At 39.7% G+C, this 12,592-nt stretch overlaps 1 long non-coding RNA gene across 1 annotated transcript; it reads right to left on the bottom strand.

The window, feature by feature from the left end:
* Positions 1-10,020: 10,020 nt before the first annotated feature.
* On the bottom strand, positions 10,021-12,146 carry LOC149986336 (uncharacterized). The gene is made up of 3 exons (XR_016500878.1): positions 11,470-12,146; positions 10,948-11,003; positions 10,021-10,390 (listed from the first exon to the last, which is right to left on the bottom strand). It is a non-coding gene; the product is annotated as an uncharacterized LOC149986336 (long non-coding RNA).
* Positions 12,147-12,592: the final 446 nt, after the last annotated feature.

The raw sequence follows: 12,592 nt of genomic DNA, 5'->3' as shown, positions 1-12,592 counted from the left end.
GTTAACCTTCAATACTCCTTTGTACTTACGATCTTGTATCCACTGACTGTCTTGTTAGATTAACCCAATAAATTTCATTCACTCCGCATACTCAATCCTATAGACACCCTTTTAATCCTTCAATCACAGACGTAACTCGATTTCACAAAACAGTCAAGAGTATTCAAACCCACTTCATTTAAAAATCCCGATTCACCAGTACAACACTGACTTCAGCAGCGATAGCCTCAGTCTTCCCCAAAACTCTACGAAGAAGAAAAATCCAAATCCTATGTCTTTCCTTCCCCGACCCGAAGCATGAAGCTCCTCTCTCTAATTCCCTTGATCTCCAAAAACCTCCCATCCACCCTAAATAAAAATCCACACCACTCCAAAACTATATCCCCCTAACCTTATCCTCTGAATTTCTTCAATCTTCCGTCTTAGATCCGGAATTGGCTCCCACCTCAAGCTTGGATCCGAAATTGGCTCCCACCTCAAGCTTGGATCCGAAATTGGCTCCCACCTCAAGCTTTCTCCTCCGTTTTTACCTTTAAGAAATCCATTTACCGAAAACAACGTTCCCTGAGACGGCACAGAGAACAGGACAGCCTGAAACAGAATCGAATCCCGTAATCGGGACTTCATTGAGTCGCCCGACCAATTCAGGTCCTATATTGGGAAAGATGCCCGTAATAACCTGGATGTTCCCGTAATTGGGTCAAATTGGTCCTCGCGTCAGATTGGCTAAGATCCGTAGTAAGACCTCGATTTCCCGTAACTAGACTGCATTGGGTTGCCCCACCAATACAGGTCTCATATTGGGTAAGAGGACCCGGATTGGATTATCGAAATTGGATCCAATTGGCTCCTCGAACCCGTCGTGTGAATTGGTCCTTCTCTTCCTACTGACTCCCGTTATTCGAATCGAACGGGGCATTCCAGTATGCCCCGGCTGACTGTAACGGAGTCACTGAACCTGACCACTCAGTATTTGTACTGGAGTTGGTCGATGCTCCCAATATTCGAGATAACTGAATATTAATAAAATCCCCCTTTCTTTTTATTTTCACTGTATACTCGTGTTACAACACGACAACGCGAGGACCAATTTGACCCAATTACGGGAACATCTAGGTTACTACGGGCATCTTTCCCAATATAGGACCTGAATTGGTCGGGCGACTCAATGTGGTCCCGATTACGGGGTTCGATTCTGTTTCAGGCTGTCTTGTTCTCTATGCCGTTTCAGGAAACGTTGTTTTCGGTAAATGGATTTCTTAAAGGTAAAAACGGAGGAGAAAGCTTGACGGCGAGAGCCAATTTTGGATCCAAGCTTGAGGTGGGAGCCAATTCCGGATCTAAGACGGAAGATTGAAGAAATTCAGAGGATAAGGTTAGAGGGGGATATAGTTTTGAGGGGGGAAGTTTTTTTTTCGGGAGGAATCAGGGGGAGCGAGTTTTCAAGCTTTTGCAAGGTTACTAGTTCGGTTTTCATTGGAGGTTTTTGGAAGATCAAGGGAATTAGAGAGAGGAGCTTCATGCTTCGGGTCGGGGAAGGAAAGACATAGAATTTGGATTTTTCTTCTTCGTAGAGTTTTGGGACGACTGAGGCAATCGCTGCTGAAGTCAGTGTTGTAATGGTGAATCGGGATTTTTAAATGAAGTGGGTTTGAATACTCTTGACTGTTTTGTAAAATCGAGTTACGTCTGTGATTGAAGGATTAAAGGGGTGTCTATAGGATTGAGTATGCGGAGTGAATGAAATTTATTGGGTTAATCTAACAGGACAATCAGTGGATACAAGATCGTAAGTACAAAGGGGTATTGAAGATTAACAGTTTGGGTTGTTCGGGGTTCTCTGTAACGTCTAGAGACCTACCGGCTGGGGCAAAAAAAGGACTTCAACAAGCAGTCGAAGGGCATCAGTAAAGATTTACGGTATATTCTTGCAGTCGTTTATATTCTAGCAGTAAAAACTGATAGACTGCTTGACTATCGACGGATCTCCATACTACCTTCTACAGCGAGACGCCCGGCGCGTTCTCAAGCAGGAAAGCACGTAATACGACAGCGGATTACCCTCCTCTAAAACTGAAATCGTTTAGTATTTTTTTTCTTTTTTCCGAGTAGGTTTTAGTGACAGGTAGTGCTACAATTTTCTCCAAGAGACTTAGCAATTTTTTCTTCTCTCAAAATTTTAATCCATCTATTCTTAAATATTGAAGTAGACCAGGTCATAGACAGTGCATCTCCACAAGTAGACAATAGAGTGGCAACTCTTGCAGATCTTCAAGCTCTTATGAATAGTGTACGAAAGGAGATTGCATTTCTTTGCAATCCAAGTAAAGAACCTCAAATTGATCTAGTGACCGAAGAAGCTAGACACAAAATTCATAGCCTACAACAAGAGATTATTCGACTGAGAGAAGCAAGACATGTGTCACATACGACCCCTATGGATACTTCAAGGATTAGTACGAAAGAACCAAAAGCGAGTATGTTAGACAAGTTTGACGGAACAAGAGCCAACTTCTGAGGTTTTGTGCAATAAGTACGGCTTTACCTACGCCTATACCCTTCTCGTTATCCGAATGGATTTACCCAGGTTGCTTTCATAGGTACTCTTCTATCAGAAAATGCTCGCTCTTGGTTTGCTCCACTATTGGAGAAGGATTCTCTAATATTGCACGACCTAGAGGCTTTCATAGAGAGACTTAGTGCTCCGTTTGGAGATAGCGATCAAGAAAGAGTGGCTGAAAGAAAGATACAAAATCTACGACAAGGATCACGTTCTGCTGCAATCTATGTTGCAGAATTTCAACAGCTTACATGTGATCTTGATTGGAATGATAAGACGTTCATGACACGATTTCGATATGGACTGAGAGATGATGTCAAGAACTTATTGATCACCATGCCTAAGGCGGATACTTTAGAAGAACTTATATCTCAGGCAATTATTTATGACAACCGCCTCTTTGAATTACGACAAGAAAGATGATCAAGCTGGAGAAATGATGGAGCATTTGCTATATTTTCAAAAAGTCCAGAGAATCACTCCACAGATCCTGAACCCATGCAAATTGATGCGGTACGTTTCAAACCCCTCACAGCTGAGGAAAGGAAGCGACGGTTTGAACAAAACTTGTGTTTATATTGCGGAGAAGCGGGCCATAAAGCTGTAGATTGTCGGAAGAAACAGAAGCCTCAAACAACAAGACTTAGGAGTACAAGTATGCAGGAAAACAAGGACGCCCAGCCACAATAGGGACCGTGCGGTTGGACATGTCAACATCCAAAATTAATCAAGGTCCCTTTCTCTCAGCTCAACCTTCAGATTGTTTTATGGTACCTTTACATCTAGGTATTCAAGAACTACAAGTCGATGCTTTATTAGACTCGGGTGCATCTGCTTGCTTTATAGATGAAGAGTTTGCCAAGCTTCACAATATTTCTCTTGTAAAGAAACTTAAGCCTGTCCATGTAGAAGTCATAGACGGACAACCATTGTCTTCAGGCAATGTTATCCATGAAACTAAACCATTGAAGGTACGTCTTAAAAACCATGAGAGCAATATTGTGTTTAATGTTATCAAGACCCCTTCATGTCCTATCATTTTGGGACTATCTTGGCTTGATAGATATAATCCATTAATAGATTGGAAGTTGCGGAAAGTGACATTTTCAACAAACTCCTTGAAGGTGGAATCTGCCAAGACAATGTCTAGAAACAAATCCTTGTTTATAGGTGCAAGGGCTTTCATGAAGGAAGCCAAGCAAAATACACCTCTTGTCATCTTCGCAACTCCGACTTGAAAAGATGCAACTCCGACTTTGATTATTCCAAAGCAATATGAAGAATTCAAAGATGTCTTTGAAAAGAAGAATGCTGATATGCTGCCAGAGCATCGACCCTATGACTGTGCCATTGAATTGTAAGAAGGAGCACAACCACCTTTTGGACCAATCTACAATTTGTCGTAGACAGAGTTGACTGAATTGCGGAAGTACATTGACGAGAATCTAGCCAAGAACTTCATCCGTCATTCGAAGTCGCCGGCTAGGGCACCAATCTTATTTGTGAAGAAGAAGGATGGCTCACTACGGATGTGCGTGGACTATCGAGGTCTCAACAAGGTGACAAAAAAGAATCGCTACCCACTACCTTTGATCTCTGGTCTTCTAGAATAACTTGGGCGTGCAAGGATCTTTACAAAGATTGACTTAAGGGGAGCTTACAACCTTGTGCGAATTAAGGAAGGAGATGAATGGAAGACAGCGTTCCGAACAAGGTATGGCCATTTTGAATACAATGTCATGCCATTTGGTCTTACTAATGCTCCAGCGGTCTTTCAACACATGATGAATGACATCTTTCGAGAGCATCTAGATGATTTTGTTGTCATCTATCTAGATGATATTTTGATATTTTCTAAGAACGAGGAAGAACATGAGAAGCATGTTCATCTGGTACTCAAAAAACTACGGGAGCGAGGACTCTATGCCAAATTGGACAAGTGCTTATTTCACCAAACTGAGATGAAGTTTTTGGGATTCATCGCGACTACGGAAGGCTTGAAGATGGATCCAAAGAAGGTGGAAGCAATCATGTCTTGGGAAGTTCCGAAGACGGTTAGGGACGTCCAATGTTTTTTTGGATTTGCTAACTACTATCGGATCTTCATCAAGAATTATTCTCAAGTTGCTGCCCCCCTCACTCGGTTAACGTGTAAGGACAAGCTCGAATGGGGACCTATCGCAGAAAAAGCATTTCAAGATTTGAAGATGGTATTTACTACAGCTCTAATCTTGGTACATCCGGACTTTACAAAGGCCTTTTATTTGGAGACAGATGCTTCGGATTTTGCTTTGGGAGCTGTACTTTCACAGATGGGCGTAGATGAGAAGCTCCATCCAGTTGCGTTCTATTCTCGAAAATTCTCTGCTGCTAAGATCAACTATGAGATCCGCGATAAGGAACTCCTTGCTATAGTAGATTCTTTCCAAGAGTGGTGCCACTTTCTCGAAGGAACTGCACATCCAGTGACCGTATATATGGATCATAAGAATTTGGAGTATTTTATGTCGGCTCGGGTTTTGAATCGGCGTCAAGCTCGGTGGAGTATGTCGCTATTCAGGTTCGACTTTGTTATTACTTATCGGCCTGGGAAGCAACAAGGGTTATCCGATGCATTATCAAAGAGATCATATCTCGCGCCAAAGGCTGGAGATGCAGCATTTGATCAACAGTGCACGACATTGTTGAAGCTAGAGAAATTTCGGCTCAACGCAGCTATTGTACCAATTGATGCTGACTTCCTCGACCAGGTATGGGCCGCAACCATTGAAGATTCTCTAGCCCTTGATATCAAACAACATGCTAGTGATGATAAATTCAAGATGGAAGGAGATCTAGTATATTTCGAAGAGCGGTTGTATATCCCAAAAGGGCCAACACGACTCCGAGTTCTTCAATCTCGTCATGACTTTCCAGCTGCGGGACATTTTGGATTCAATAAGACCTTGGAACTTATTTCCCGCGATTTCTGGTGGCCTCAAATGTGGAAGGATGTGAACTATTTTGTTGTATCTTGTGACATTTGTTCAAGATCCAAAAACCCTCGACATCGGCCTTGTGGACTTCTACAGCCATTGCCTATTCCGCGCCGACCATGGTCTTCGGTTTCCATGGACTTTATTACGGATCTACCACCATCGAATTCATTTGACAGCATTTTTATTGTCGTAGACCGGCTTACAAAGATGGCGCATTTTGTCCCTTGCAAGAAGACATCGTCAAGCAAAGACACAACAAGACTCTTTCTTGATAATGTGTATCGATATCATGGTCTACCAGATGATATCGTATCGGATCGAGGAACCCAATTTGTATCAAAGTTTTGGAAATCTCTTTTTGAAATATTGAAGGTGGATATCAAGCTTTCTTCGGCATTTCATCCTCAAACAGACGGCCAAACAGAACGGGTGAATCAAGTTTTAGAGCAATATTTACGTTGCACCATCAACTATCAAGAAGATGATTGGGTCGCATATCTACCGCTAGCCGAGTTCGCATATAACAACACCCTTCATGTGTCAACTCAACAAACGCCATTCTTTTCCAATTATGGATACCATCCGAAGCTTGACTTATGGAGTTCGTCAACGATTAACAATCCGGCAGCTGAAGGATTGGTGAAGGAGCTTTTGCAGCTTCAAACTACATTGAAGCTTCAATTGCAAACTGCCCAAGAATCTTACAAGGCGTCCGAGGACAAATTTCAGAATCAAGCACCTAAATTCACGATTGGAGACAAAGTTTGGCTGCTTCGACAAAATATTAAGACCAAGCGGCCATGTGATAAATTGGACTATCGGAGATTGGGTCCATTTGTTATCCAGAAGCAGATCAATCCTATAGCATATCGTCTGGAGTTACTAGCTACTATGAAGGTACATCCTGTCTTTCATGTTTCTTTGTTGGAGCCTTATCGAGAATCGTCTTTTCTTAGAAGAGTATAATGTCCACCACCTAGCATAGAAATAGAGAACCACGAAGAACGCGAGGTGGAAAAGGTCTTGGATTCACAGCAAAGACGGGGTAAATTAGAATACTTTGTGCATTAGAGCGGTTACGATATTAATGAACGAACATGAGAGCCGGCCGAAAATCTCACGAATGCGCTGCAAAATGTATAGGAGTTTCATCGACGATATCCTGAGAAACCCAAGCCGGTTCGACGATAGCTTCTACTGAAGCTTGCTCATCCAGAAAATAGAAAAGAGAAGAGAGCACCACCAAAATCCATAGTTGATGTAGTCGTTCTCTCCAAGATAGCGTAGAACTTTGTTAGTAACCCAAGTTTGTTCTTATTGTTTTAGCCTTTGAATATGGATAGCCAAGATACTACACTTGTCATGTCATCTCAAGCAACTAGCTCACGAAGACGACCGCAAGATGAAGAACCGCTTGCACCATGACGACGTCGAAGGATTCCGAGCAACAAATCGCTGGTGATTGTATTTGAGGTCGAGCCTGCCTACAATGGTCAGCCAGAAGGAGTGTTTGCAGGACAATTTCACAATGAAGATACGGAGGTTCATGCTTGGTCAGAAGTTGAAGGCGTGGGCCACTACCGTTGGCTTCAAGGACCATTGAATCACTTGCCTCGTGAACAACAATTGGAGTTCATAGCAGAGGTTATGCGACAGATCTTCATTTTCTTGTGTTGGTATTGACTGACGATAACATTGCTTCTCGGAGACCTTGAAGCTAAAGGAGGAGGTGATGTTAGAGACATAGTCCTTAGACCTTTCTAGAGACAAGTTTCTAGAACCTTTTAGAAAGAAGTCTCTAGAAACTTTCAGAAGATTCCTTGAATATTCTCTTAGAATATTGTTTAAATATTCCCTAAAAATTCTTTGAAGATTCCCTAAAGATTCCCTTAGAAGGCTCTAGAAGATTCTTAGAATATTCTAGTAGATTCTAGGAAGTTACTTTAGAAGCTTCCTAGCTCTTGGGTAGTTGCTCGAGAAGCTTCATAGTTCTTAGGAAGCTTCTTGATGCACTTCCTTAGAACCATAGGCCAGTAGTATATATAGGAGTCGAGGCTGAAGAGTTCTTCAGTCTCGACAACACATCTCTTGAAGCTCTAGCTCAATTCTCTTGACATTGCTCTTGTACTCATCTGATAATCTAGTTCTTGTCATTTCTTCTTGAACTTCTTGTTTAGATTTCTTGTTTGTATTTTTGGTCCGTGACAGCTAGATTATTGTAGGCTTGAACCATTTTCAATTTGTAAATAGATCAATCCAATTGCTTATTGATTATACGTACCAGAGTCTATAAAAATCCATCCTATGTTCCATGTATCTTTACTTGAGCCATACAAGACAATAGATAGACAAGCAAGGAGACAAATGCCACCACCTCCTATAGAAATAGATAATAATAAAGAATTTGAGGTGAAAGAAGTCTTAGATTCAAGGTAGCGCCAAAATAGGTTAGAATATCTAGTACATTGGCATAGATATGACATTAATGAATGCACATGGGAGCCATCCATGAATCTAGCAAATATATTAGCCAAAGTTAAAACTTTTTATCAATGATATCTATCAAAACCAAGATAAAGAATCAAGAAATTCTTTGCTATAAAGCAAAGTAAGTCCAATGGAGATTTTCATTCTATCTTATATCAGTGTTTCTTTAGATTTTTTAGTGCATAAGAGATAGAGAACCAACAACCAAAAGATTCAGTTGAAGAGCTATCATTTGCTGAGCTACCATATGAGATATTGCGACTATCACAACCTTTGAGACAATAAAATCAAAATGAAGATCCTCAAGAACAACATATTCTTTCTCGAATAGATGGCGAGATACAATGCGTTTGGTATCATGACCTTGGAAGGGACTTCTGATGTTTAGTGATACTTTTGGAAGTAAGAACCATTCTTGATAGTATTATTAATATTTTGTTTGAAGAAAGTTATGAAGGCCTCAATAATAATCAAATATCAAGGTAGTCTTCTTGCTATGGTATGAGACATTATCGATAGTTGAAAGGACCTATCAACTACCTTTGAAGGAAATAAAGATTAGAGTACATGGCAAATATAATTTGGTGCATCTTGGACTTCATCAATATGTAATCTTTGCTCTTTGTGGAATTTGTTCCTAGAAAAAGAGGTAATGTCATGGACATACATATTTGTCCTGATAATTATCTAGATAATAAGATTAGATAGAAGTAAATCAAAGTAGATAAATATGATAATATTTTGTAGAAAGCTTCTTTGAAGCTTCATAGACGGTGCTTTGCCTTTATATATGTCTATAGGTGATTGGTAGGTTAAAAACTTGGCCAACAAGGATGCTACGTGTCAACATGTTGACTACTTGTAATACAAGTTGGACATATGGCATACACCTAGGAAACTTGCCTTGTAAATTAGACATGTATCCTGCAAGTTAGACATGTATTAGAGATCTTATAGCATGTTGCCACATATTTCTTAGTTAAGTAGTATATATAGTAACAAGAATGAAGTCTTTCTTACTCTTTTCAACTCTTTTCTTGCTTTTTAGTCTAGTTTCAAAAATCTTATGTTTTCTAATCTTTGACAATAGCCATTCCAATTCTTCCTTAAATATACATACTTTCTTCTATTTTGTTACTTTTCTTTTGACACAAATTCCATGAGTTTATGCATCTTCTTTTAATTTGTGGCCTTAACATATGGACATTCTATAAGACTTATAATACTTATCTAAATTTCAAGATTCATATCTTAACTTACAAGGTAAATTTTCTATATATGTGTCACATAATTAGTTTGTTCCACAAGATATCAACACATGTGACATGTGGCTAATTTGTTGACCAAGTTTCTAACCTATAAACATATGTAAAGTCAAAACCATATCTATAAAACTTCTAAGAATGTTTTTTGGAAAATATTATAAAATTAATCTATTTTTTACCTATTTCTATTTAATTATGTAAATATTGGAATAAACATATATATTTGACGTAAGCTCTTTTGTAGATACATCCCCCTCTTTCCATACAAATTATATATAAACTTTTATTGATATCAAAAAATTATAAAATAAATTTATATTAAAATATTTTATAAATAAAAATTAATATGCTATATTATATAATTAATTTAATAAAGAAAAAACCAAAAAAAAAATAGAAAGATAATACAAATTTTAAAAAATTATCAACAAAATGAATGTTGAATAGTTTTGGTTTAAATTTTGTATATTTTTTCTATTGTATTAGCTCTTAAATTATAAAATAAAATAAATTCAAAATAAAAAAAAAATCTTTCTTAATTAAACAAAATATAGTTTTTTGATTTTATGAGAATCTTTAAGATCTATAAATATTGTAAAAATGTTTTGTGAAAATATTAAGTACTATGAAATCAACCTTTGAAAAGTCCTGTAATTGCATAACCTTGCAAAAGAGTTTCAAACTTTTATCATTGAATTCATCAAATGTATAAAAACTTGATTATTCAATATTAAATTCAAAAAAATATATTAATAGTAATAGTTCTTTCAAAACATTGGAAATAAGTGCTAAAAACTTGTTTATATCAACGATGCCTTTGAAAATGATTAGATGAATTAGACTACACACAAAACATTCATCAAAAACATATTTACTTTTCTTGTAAACACCAAGGAAAGCAGCACAAAGTTCCTCCACACAGTCGATATGGACAATGTTGTGGAAGAAACGCCACTGACAGGCGGTGGTCTGTAGCCCACTCGGCAGCAGCAGCAGGTTCTTCTTCCCTTCACGCCATACTTATCGATCTGGAGCATCTCTTCGTCACGCTGCATTGAGCTTGTCCGGAGTAATCTTGGGCGTTACCTCATCTCGCGCACCTGCACAGGCACACAAAGAGCCAGACGACAAAGATTTGCTGTAGAAGAAAGTGCTTCGACGAAGACAACATGAAATCTCACTCTTACTGTCTGAAAAGAAACCCCCCTCCCGCAAGCCTACAAACGTACGTGGTTACTATAACCACGGCAGAGTACCTGAAAAACCAATGTCTGACACAGGCATGTTGCCAGAGGGCGAAACGGGAGACAATGGGAAAAGAAAAAAAGAAAAAAAAGCAACGGTTCTATTCTCTAATCGTGTGTAAAGCTCATGCGTCTCCATGTTATCTGACATACACTCCATCTGCTGGTCTCAAATTTACTGTTCCGGTTTGGCCTGTTGTTACGTGACCCCCTTCATTCGACCTTGAGGTTCGTTTTCTATTCAGCATTGGCATCGGGAAAGCGCAACAGTGAGGAAACGTTTGCTGGACCTTGAAGATGTGGTCACGCTGCAGAGCGTGGAATGTGGACTATCACAGATGATCGAATTTCAAGGTTCGGGCACAAGAACAAAAGAAAGTGTCCAGTCTGTGCGTAGGAAAGGAGTAACTTACGGTTGGCGTGACAGAGACGGCCGTAACAAGTTAGGGCTGCGGCCAATTCTTCAGTCCTGCACATAAAGATAACCAATGGAGACTCATCAAAACGGTCGCAGAAGGCAAAACAGACATCGTGGTCATCACGAGGTAAGAATCGAAAAAGAGAAGTGAACCAGCTGTGTTGACAACCAGGTCGTCATTAGTAATCGACGCATGAAGACAGGAAATGATGAATGTCAGCAGACAGTGGTGCTTTCATCAGCGGTATAGTGCATATGGGGAATATGTCAACACTTGCCTAGAGAGAAAAGGGGAAAGACTTTAAGATTCATAGTTACAAGAGGGAACTGACTTGGTTACTGGGGAAGAGCAGAAAAACATTCTCTCTATCTATATATAGATAAATTATATGTCTCTGTGTGTGTGTGTGTGTGCAGGTATGAAAGCAATGGAATAAGTTTTCAAATGCAGCTTCACGATGAAGAATCTTTGAAGCGGTCAGAGCGTTATATAGATATTGTAGTGAGAATTCTTTACCATAAGCTGCCATGGCGAGAGGGTCTAACACAGTCGAGGTTGCAGGATATTTCGTTCAGCTGGACAAGACACGTCAGGATCAGCAGTTGGTGACAAGAGACTGGTATGATGTTCTTGCACATGCACGCGAATTATAAAGAAAGCGTTGATGTGATATCCGTATATAGGTTGCACGTCTGGCATTGATGCTTCTATGAGTGGCGATGGAGAAAGTTTATAATGAGAGAGGTTGATGTTAATTAACAGACATGAATCTACTGCTCTGAAAGAACCTTCGCCTGAAGTCTTCAAAAGTGTCTGCACCAGGTACCAGTGCTAAAGGTCTGGCACTGCCACACGCAGTCGAACCTTTCCGGTGCAGCACACTGAGAGGTTGAAAGGATAAGTCTCGCAGTTGGCTTCATTGAGGGGCAAATGTTTAGAGTGACGATCACACAAACCCCGAAAACACAAGTCTGAAGGGAGCACGAGGGATAAATTGACGATTATATTATCAGTATAGTGTTGATAACGTTTAATGATAGAAATTAAACTCTTCTGACTGCACCCTGCATCATAGATTTGCGTCAGACAGCCACATGAAGTACCACAGCGACACAAGCCTTTCACCTTCAAGCTCGTAAGGAACCATGAGAAATATCGCGAACAGTTAACTTTCACTGGAGCAACGCGGCCTTTCTGAGGACCCAGCTTGTCGAGATTCTTCAGTAGAGAGAAAAAAATCGACTCTGTCGTGGCATTCTGCGCCTCTTTGGTTATGCCAGCACTGCTCAGAATAGAATCTGTTCCTCGATTCTTCATGCCACTTCCAAATGATTTCCGAGACTTCAAAGAGAACCACAATATTCTGACGAATTTTTAAAATAGACAAGTATAAAGTGTTGGGACAGATTCTAGACGATGCAGTCACTTTCTATGGATAGCGATCGTTGTGTGTCCCCGAGTGATCTAACCATATCAAGACAGACGGAGAACAAAGAATGAGATATCATTTAAACATACTCTGCAGGATCTTCTCTGTATTCAGAATCTACTCAAAAAGTGACCTTAGAGTTATCGCAGTCTCGGATGATCCACTTCTATTTAAGCTCTTATCATCTTATGACGTATAATATGCAATGTA

Source organism: Physcomitrium patens, chromosome 25, assembly GCF_059467195.1.
Source record: "Physcomitrium patens ecotype Gransden chromosome 25, ASM5946719v1, whole genome shotgun sequence".
Classification (NCBI taxonomy): domain Eukaryota; kingdom Viridiplantae; phylum Streptophyta; class Bryopsida; order Funariales; family Funariaceae; genus Physcomitrium; species Physcomitrium patens.
This window is presented reverse-complemented; position numbering and strand designations above follow the sequence as displayed.